The following is a 9,999-nucleotide window of genomic DNA, read 5'->3' on the forward strand; positions in this document are numbered from 1 at the left end:
AGCTTCCCTCTCTAGAAACTAACTATATCTACTCCTAAAGCTAAAACTATTGAGTGTGTATTGACCCCCCTTCAATCCTTGGCTCAAATAGCATCAGAAATGAGTTGGATTGGGCCCACAAGGCTTCTAAAATCGCTAGCCACAAGTTGCATTAAGTGGATCATGTGCCACCACCGGCGCGTCCATGCAATGTGCGAGTGTGCGCCCCTATACGCGATGCAACTATGGAAAATCTTATATCGTTTCGAAGCCCCGAATGTTAGCTTTCCAATGCAACTAGAACCGCCTCATTTAAACCTCTGTAGCTCAAGTTATGGTCGTTTGAGTGTGAGGAAGTCGGCTTGACAGCTTTTGCGATTCCATCATTTCTTCACGAGTTCTCCATTCCTATATGCTTTTCCTTCATTCCCTTGATCCAATCTTTGCCTCCTAAATATGAAATCACTTAACAAACATATCAATGTATCTAGTGGAATCAAGGTGAGTTAAATGTTTTCACATTCAAGCACAATTAAAGGAGAATTTACAAAACCATGCTATTTCATTGAATAAATGTGGAAAAAGGTGATAAAATCCCCTAAAATAAGTACAAGATAAACCACAAAATCGGGGTGTATCAGGTATTATTCTGGGCGTTAAACGCCAGAATTGGCAGCATTTTGGGCGCTTAACGTCAGAAATCCCAGTATTCTGGGTGTTTTGAAAAACGCCTAGTAAAGAAGGATTCCTGGCATTTAACACTTCTCTTCTACTCATAATTCAAACCACTCTCTCTTCTCTCTGTTCGAATTACTCATATCCTCTCTCTTCTCATTCTTCTATTCTTCTATTCTTATACTCACATAAAGGAATCTCTATACTGTGACATAGAAGATTCCACAACTCTCATTATTCTCTTCTTTCTCATATGAGTAGGAACAAGGATAAGGACATTCTTGTTGAAGCTGATCCTGAACCTAAAAGGACTCTAAAGAGGAAGTTAAGAGAAGCTAAAGCACAACACTCCGGAGAGGACCTTACAGAAAATTTCAAAAAAGAAGTAAACATAGCAGCCGAACCCAACAACAATGCTAGAGATGCAAGTAAGATGCTTAGTGACTATACTGCACCAACTTCCAACTTCTATGGAAGAAGCATCTTAATTTCTGCCATTGGAGCAAACAACTTTGAGCTTAAGCCTCAATTAATTTCTCTAATGCAACAGAATTACAAGTTTTATGGACTTCTATCGGAAGATCCTCATCAGTTCTTAGCTGAATTCTTGCATATCTGTGATACTGTTAAGACCAATGGGGTTGATCCTGATGTCTACAGACTTATGCTTTTCCCCTTTGCTGTAAGAGACAGAGCTAGGATATGGTTAGACTCACAACCTAGAGAAAGCCTGAACTCTTGGGACAAGTTGGCCAGTGCTTTCTTGACCAAATTCTTTCCACCTCAAAAGATTAGCAAGCTTAGAGTAGAAGTCCAAACCTTCAGATAGAAGGAAGGTGAATCTCTTTATGAAGCTTGGGAAAGATACAAGCAATTAACCAAAAAGTGTCCTTCTGACATGCTTCCAGAATGGAGCATCATATGTATATTCTATGATGGTCTGTCTAAATTATCCAAGATGTCATTGGACCATTCTGTTGGTGGATCTCTTCATCTGAAAACACCTGCAGAAGCCCAGGAACTCATTGAGATGGTTGCAAATAACCAGTTCATGTACACTTCTAAAAGAAATCCTATGAATAATAGGATAACTCAAAAGAAAGGAGTTCTTGAAATTGATACTCTAAATGCCATATTGGCTCAGAACAAAATATTGACTCAGCAAGTTAATATGATTTCTCAGAATCTGACTGGATTGCAAGCTGCATCCGGCAGTACTAAAGAAGCCTCCTCTGAAGGAGAAGCTTATGACTCGGAGAATCCTACAATGGAAGAGGTGAATTACATGGGAGAACCCTATAGAAACACCTATAATCCTTCATGGAGGAATCATCCAAATTTCTCATGGAAGGATCAACAGAAGCCTCAATAAGGCTTCAATAATAATAATGGTGGGAGAAATAGGTTTGCAAATAGTAAGCCTTTTCCATCATCTTCTCAGCTATAGACAGAGAATTCTGAGCAGAGCCCCTCTGGCTTAGCGAACATAGTCTCTGATCTATCTAAGGCCACTCTCAGTTTCATGACTGAGACAAGGTCCTCCATCAGAAATTTGGAGGCATAAGTGGGTCAGCTGACTAAAAGAGTTACTGAAACTCCTCCTAGTACTCTCCCAAGCAATACAGAAGAGAATCCAAAAAGAGAGTGCAAGGCCATAACTATAACCAAAATGGCCGAACCTATAAAGGAGGAAAAGGTAGTGATTTCCAGTGAGGAAGACCTCAATGGACGTCCACTAACCATTGCGAAGTTCCCTAATGGGGAACCAAAAGAGTTTGAGGTTCATACAGAGACCATAGAGATTCCACTGAACTTACTATTGCCATTCATAAGCTCTGATGAATATTCTTCCTCAAAAGAGGATGAAGATATTGTTGAAGGGCAAGTTGCTCGGTATCTAGGAGCAATCATGAAGCTAAATGCCAAGTTATTTGGTAATGAGACTTGGGAGGATGAACCTCCATTGCTCATCAATAAACTAAATGCCTTGGTTCAGCTGAAAATACCTCAGAAGAAACCGGATCCCAGAAGGTTCTTAATACATTGTACTATAGGCACCATGACCTTTGAGAAGGCTCTGTGTGACCTGGGGTCAGGTATAAACCTCATGACACTCTCTGTATTGGAGAAACTAGGAATCTTTGAGGTACAAGCTGCAAGAATCTCACTAGAGATGGCAGACAAATCAATAAAAAAGGCTTATGGACTTGTAGAGGATATCTTAGTGAAGGTTGAAGGCCTCTACATCCTTGCTGACTTCATAATCCTAGACACTGGAAAGGAGGAGGATGAATCCATCATCCTTGGAAGACCCTTCCTAGCCATAACAAGGGCTGTGATTGATGTGGATAGAGGAGAGTTGGTCCTTTAATTGAATGAGGACTACCTTGTGTTTAAGGTTTAAGGATCTTCTTCTATAAACATGGAGAAGAAGCATGAAAAGCTTCATCCAATTCTCTCCATACAGAGTCAAGCAGAGCCCCCATATTCAAACTCTAAGTTTGGTGTTAGGAGGCCACAATCATGCTCTGAGTACCTTTGAAGCTCTGTAAGAGCTTCCTGTCAAGCTATTGACATTAAAGAAGCGCTTATTGGGAGGCAACCCAATTTTATTTATCTATATTAATTACTATTTCATTTTATTTTCTATTATTAGTTTATGTTTTCTTTAGGTTGATGATCATGTGGAGTCACTAAAACAACTGCAGAATTAAAGTGGAATAAAAAATAGTATAAAAAACAGCACACCCTGGAGGACAGGCTTACTGGCGTTTAAACGATAGTAAGGATAGCAAAATGGGTGTTTAACGCCCAAAATGGCAGCATTCTGGGCGTTAAACGCCAGAATAGGCAGACAGACTGGTGTTTAGTGCCAGAAAAGGGTGTCTGGTGCCAGGCTGGCGTTAAATGCCATTAAGGATAGCAGAATGTGCGTTTAACGCCTAGTCTGGCAGCATTCTGGGCGTTAAATGCCAGAAATGGCAACTAGACTGGCGTTTAACGCCAGGAAAGGTAGCAGAGCTGGCGTTAAACACCAAAAATGGCACACAGAGGGCGTTTAAACGCCAGAAAAGTGCAGGGATGAGAAATCCTTGACACCTCAGGATCTGTGGACCCCACAGAATCCCCACTAACCCCAACTCACTCTCTTTCCTCTTCACACCTTTCCATAACACTCTTCACTAAACACTATTCACCTATCAAATCCTACCCTCTTCCCCCATAATCTCTCCACCACTCACTTCTATCCACTCTTTCCCAAAAACCCTCATAAAACCCCACCTACCTCACCATTCAAATTTAAAACATTTTCCTCCCAAACCCACCCATTCTCACACGGATGCCCTTTCTCCCTTACCCTATAAATACCCCTCCTTCCACCCTCAATTTCACACATCACAAACACTTCTTCACCCCCCTTGGCCGAACCACTCATACACTTCCATCTCCTCCATTTTTTCTTCTTCTACTCCCTTCTTTCTTCTTTTGCTTGAGGACGAGCAAACCTTTTAAGTTTGGTGTGGGAAAAAGCTCTGCTTTTTGCTTTCCCATAACCATTAATGGCACCAAAGGCTGGAGAAACCTCTAGAAAGAGGAAAGGGAAGGCAGTTGCTTCCACCTTCAAGTCATGGAAGATGGAAAGATTCATCTCAAAGGTCCATCAAGACCACTTCTATGAAGTTGTGGCCAAGAAAAAGGTGATCCCCGAGGTCCTCTTCATGCTAAAAAAGAGTGAATATCCGGGATCTGACGTGAAGTGCGAAGAAGAGGTTGGGAAGTTCTCACCAACCCCATCCAACAAGTCAGAATCTTAATGGTTCAAGAGTTCTATGCTAATGGATGGATCACCAAGAACCATGATCAAAGTATGAACCCGAACCCAAAGAATTGGCTCACAATGGTTCGGGGGAAATACTTGGATTTTAGTCCAGAAACTATGAGGTTTGCATTCAACTTGCCAATGATACAAGGAGATCCTCATCCTTTCACTAGAAGGGTCAACTTTGATCAAAGGTTGGACCGAGTCCTCATGGAAATCTGTGTGGAAGGATCCCAATGGAAGAGAGACTCCAAAGGTAAGCCAGTTCAACTGAGAAGGCATGACCTCAAACCCGTAGCTAGAGGATGGTTGTAGTTCATCCAACGCTCTATCATTCCTACTAGGAAACGGTTCGAAGTAACTGTGGATCAGGCTATCATGATCCATAGTATCATGAATGGAGAGGAAGTGGAAGTTCATGAGATCATACCTCTAGAACTATACAAGGTGGCTGATAAGCCCTCCACTTTGGCAAGGTTAGCCTTTCCTCATCTCATCTGTCACCTATGCAATTCAGCCAGAATTATCATAATGGAAGACATCCTCATTGAAGAAGATAAGCCCATAACTAAAAAGAGGATGGAGCAAACAAGAGAGCCCACTCATGGACCTCAACAAGAGCATGAGGAAGTCGCTCATCAAGAAATCCCTGAGATGCCTCAAGGGATGCATTTTCCTTTACACAACTATTGGGAGCAACTCAACACCTCTTTAGGGGATTTAAGTTCCAATATGGAGCAACTAAGGATGGAGCACCAAGAGCACTCCATTATCCTCCATGAAATTAGAGAGGACCAAAGATCCATGAAGGAGGAGCAACAAAGGCAAGGAAGAGATATTGAGGAGCTCAAGCACTCCATAGGATCTTCAAGAGGAAGAACTAGCCGCCGTCACTAAGGTCGACCCGTTCTTTAATTTCCTTGTTCTTATTTTTCTGTTTTTTAGTTTTTATGCTTTATGTTTTGACTACGTTTGTGTCTTCATTACATGATCATTAGTGTTTAGAGTCTATGTCTTAAAGCTATGAATGTTCCATGAATCCTTCACCTTTCTTAAATAAAAAATGTTTCTATTTGAAAAAGAACACGAAGTACATGAGTTTCGAATTTTATCTTGAAATTAGTTTAATTATTTTGATGTGGTGGCAATACTTTTTGTTTTCTGAATGAATGCTTGAACAGTGCATATTTTTAATAGTGAAGTTTATGAATGTTAAAATTGTTGGCTCTTGAAAGAATAATGAAAAAAGAGAAATGTTATTGATAATATGAAAAATCATAAAATTGATTCTTGAAGTAAGAAAAAGTAGTGAAAAACACAAAGCTTGCGAAAAAAAGGGCAAAAAATAAACAAAAAGAAAGAAAAAGAAAAAGCAAGCAGAAAAAGCAAGCAGAAAAAGCCAATAGCTCTTTAAACCAAAAGGCAAGAGCAAAAAGCCAGTAACCCTTTAAACTAAAAGGCAAGGGTAAAAAGGATTCAAGTCTTTGAGCATTAATCGATAGGAGGGCCCAAAGGAATAAAATCCTGGCCTAAGCGGCTAAAGCAAGCTGTCCCTAACCATGTGCTTGTATCATGAAGGTCCAAGTGAAGAGCTTGAGACTGAGTGATCCAAAGTAAAAAGAGTGTGCTTAAGAACTCTGGGCTCCTCTAACTGGGGACTCTAGCAAAGCTGAGTCACAATCTGAAAAGGTTCACCCAGTTATGTGTCTATGGAATTTATGTATCCGGTGGTAATACTAGAAAACAAGATGCTTAGGGTCACGCCAAGACTCATAAGTAGTTGTGTTCAAGAATCAACATACTAAACTCGGAGAATCAATAACACTATCTGAATTCTGAGTTCTTATGGATGCCAATCATTCTGAATTTCAAAGGATAAAGTGAGATGCCAAAACTGTTCAGAAGCAAAAAGCTATTAGTCCTGCTCATCTAATTAGAACTAATCTTCATTGATATTTTGAAATTTATTGTATATTCTCTTCTTTTTATCCTATTTTGTTTTTGGTTGCTTGGGGACAAGCAACAATTTAAGTTTGGTGTTGTGATGAGCGGATAATTTATACGCTTTTTGGCATTGTTTTTAGGTAGTTTTTAGTATGTTTTAGATACTTTTTAGTATATTTTTATTAGTTTTTATGCAAAAATCACATTTCTGAACTTTACTATGAGTTTGTGTGCTTTTCTTTAATTTTAGGTATTTTCTGGCTTAAATTGAGGGACCTGAGCAAAAGTCTGATTCAGAGGCTAAGAAAGGACTGCAGATGTTGTTGGATTCTGACCCTCCTGCACTTGAAGTGGATTTTCTGGAGCTTCAAAACCTTAATTGGCATGCTTTCACTTGAGTTGGAAAGTAGAAATCTTGGGATTTCCCGCAATGTATAATTGTCCATACTTTGCCTGAGGTTTGATGGCCCAAACTGGCATCCAAACGCCCACCAGATACCCTTTTCTGGCATAAAACGCCGGAACTGGCACCAGAACTGGAGTTAAATGCCCAAATTGGCATCCAAGCTGGCGTTTAACTCCAGAAAGGCCTATGCACGTGTAAAGTGCAAAGCTCAGCCCAAGCACACACCAAGTTGGCCTCAAAAGTGGATTTCTGCACTATGTGCACTTAGTTACTTATTTTTCTGTAAACCTAAGTTACTACTTTAGTATAAATATCACTTTTTACTATTGTATTTGATATCTTTGGATCATCTTTTGATCTTTTGATCACTTTAAGGAAGGCTGGCCATTCGGCCATGCATAGACTTTTTTCTCTTATGTATTTTCCAACGGTAGAGTTTCTACACCTCAAAGATTAAGGTACGGAGCTCTGCTATTTTTCATGAATTAATGCAAGTACTATTGTTTCTCTTTCAATTCACACTTACTTCTTCTCCAAGATATACTCTCGTACTAAGTCAGAATGAAGGGGTGACCTGTGACAATCACCTAGTATCTTCGTTACTCGCTTAGCCAAGATCCGCATGCCTGACAACCACAAGCAGTCTACATGATGTTCAACGTAGTCATTGGACGACAGCCAGAGTATAGTCTCTTGGGTCTCTGATCCACGGATTTGACTTGCCTCTCCTGACAATAGAGCAATCGAATTCGTTAGATTAGAACCTTCGTGGTATAGGCTAGAACCAATTGGAAGCATTCCTGAGATCCGGAGTCTAAACCTTGTCTGTGGTATTCCGAGTAGGATCTAGGGTGGGATGACTATGACGTGCTTCAAACTCGCGAATGTTGGGCACAGTGACAGTGTGCAAAAGGATATAGAGATCCTATTCCAACACAAGTGAGAACCGACAGATGATTAGCCGTGCGAAAACCGTACCTGGACCATTTTCACTGAGAGAACAGATGGTAGCCATTGACAACGGTGATCCACCAACATACAGCTTGCCATGGAAGGGAGCACGCATGATTGGATGAAGACAATAGGAAAGCAGAGGTTCAGAAGCAACAAAGCATCTCCAAACGCTTATCTGAAATTCCCACCGATGAGTTACCTAAGTATCTTTATTTTAGTTTATGTCTTATTTATCTTTTAATGATCAAAACCTCATAACCATTTGAATCCGCCTGACTAAGATTAACAGGATGACCATAGCTTGCTTCAAGCCGACAATCTCTGTGGGATCGACCCTTACTCGTCTAAGGTTTTATTACTTGGACGACCAAGTGCACTTGCTGGTTAGTTTTGTGGAGTTGCAAAAGTGTGATTGCAATTTTGTGCATCACGAATATTGATGAATTGAGTGAAAATTGATTAACAGAATGTAAATTGCAGGGAATTTAAAGTGCTGAATGGAAATGGCAGAATGTAAATGGGGAAAGGTAAATGGCAAGAAACTTAAATTTGAATGGAAAGTAAATGGCATGAAAAGTAAATGGGAATTCGGTGCTGGGAAATTAAAGGAAGCAATGAATCAAAGGCAATTAAAGTGAAGAACAACAAAAAGAAAGATTCATCAGGGATTAGAGATATCATAATCTACCATGAATCAAATGGGTCTCAACTTCCTTCTTAATCATATGAGTGGATCTATGGCAGATTGAAATTGATTGGATCCCAATTCCTTGGCAATCCAATCTCTCTAATCACAATCAATCTTGCCAATTCCTTGATCTAATTGTCATGAGGAGAGGTTAAGTGCATTCTCTTATCCATAAGCCACACAAATTCTCAAGACCTCAATTCCTCTCGAATAGTGTTGGTCAAGAGAATTGTGAAGGATAGAGCTCCAATTCTAATGCTCCTGATTCCCCCTCGGAGGCTCACACAAGCATTCAACAGATTCAAACCTCCTTCTGGAGTGAATGAATCTCAATCAAAACAGAAGGTACCCTATAGCTACCCAAGGGGATTGAGGAGAAAAGGAAGTTCACTCAATTATTTGAATTATAATATAGCTCCTCCCCTAATGATTGGGGTTTAATTGATCATTGCTCTAAGAACAACTGTATGAAATTTAAATTTCATGAAAGTAAATCAAACTCAATGCCAACGTAAACATAAAATTGCAGAAGCATAAAAGTAAATGAGGCTCAATACAAATTAAAATGTAAAACTGCAGAGAAGAAAAGTGTCTTTTAAACTAAGAATCCTATACTACACTCTCTGGAGTCTCTAATCCTCTAAGAGAGTTCTGGAGTTTCCCATCCTCTAGCCTGAGCCTCTTCTATTTATACTCTTCTTTTCATCCCCAAAATGGGTCTTCAACTACTTGGATGTGAGTCTTGGCCTTGATTGAAGCAGTTAGGAATGATCTTGATGATGTTGGCATTGGGTGTTAGTCAACTAACATTCACAAGTTTGCATGGTGCCCATTTGTATTGAAGTTGGCCTCAACATTGGTGAACAACATTTGTGTAAAAACTTTGAGTCAAACGTTACTTGAAAAAAGATTTCTGGGTGTTGCCAGCAACGTTTGACTCAACGTTGGTGCACCAACGTTCACCTGGTCATGCGTGCGCGTCGCCCACGCGTACGCGTGACATCGCACTTTGCGCGTGTGCGTTGCTCATGCATTTGCGAGACTGGACAATACATTTGAACTTTAAAATCTGGCATGTTACCAACGTTGGCGTAAATGTTGGTGTGCCAACGTTGCCTCCAACGTTGCACACCGATGACAGCGACCCTGCCCTTATGCAAAAATCATATTTTTGGACTTTACTATGAGTTTGTGTATTTTTCTATAATTTCAGGTATTTTCTGGCTAAAATTGAGGGACCTAAGCAAAAATCTGGTTCAGAGGTTGAGAAAGGACTGCAGATGTTGTTGGATTCTGACCCTCCTACACTCAAAGTGCATTTTCTAGAGCTCTAGAAGCCCCATTGGGGCGCTCTCAATTGCGTTGAAAAGTAGACATCTTGGGCTTTCCAGAAATAGTCTATGCTTTGCCTGAGATTTGATGGCCCAAACGGGCGTTAAACGCTTGCTAGAGACCATTTTCTGGCGTAAAACGCCAGAACTGGCACACTTCTTGGCGTTAAACACCCATTTTGGCACCCAGTGTGGCGTTTAA

At 40.3% G+C, this 9,999-nt stretch overlaps 1 non-coding gene across 1 annotated transcript; it reads right to left on the reverse strand.

Annotated features, from left to right (window-relative positions):
* Positions 1-1,450: 1,450 nt before the first annotated feature.
* Positions 1,451-1,558, reverse strand: LOC130938633 (small nucleolar RNA R71). The gene has a single exon (XR_009069792.1). It is a non-coding gene; the product is annotated as a small nucleolar RNA R71 (small nucleolar RNA).
* Between the last annotated feature and the right edge of the window lie 8,441 nt (positions 1,559-9,999).

Source organism: Arachis stenosperma, chromosome 6, assembly GCF_014773155.1.
Source record: "Arachis stenosperma cultivar V10309 chromosome 6, arast.V10309.gnm1.PFL2, whole genome shotgun sequence".
In the NCBI taxonomy this organism is placed as follows: domain Eukaryota; kingdom Viridiplantae; phylum Streptophyta; class Magnoliopsida; order Fabales; family Fabaceae; genus Arachis; species Arachis stenosperma.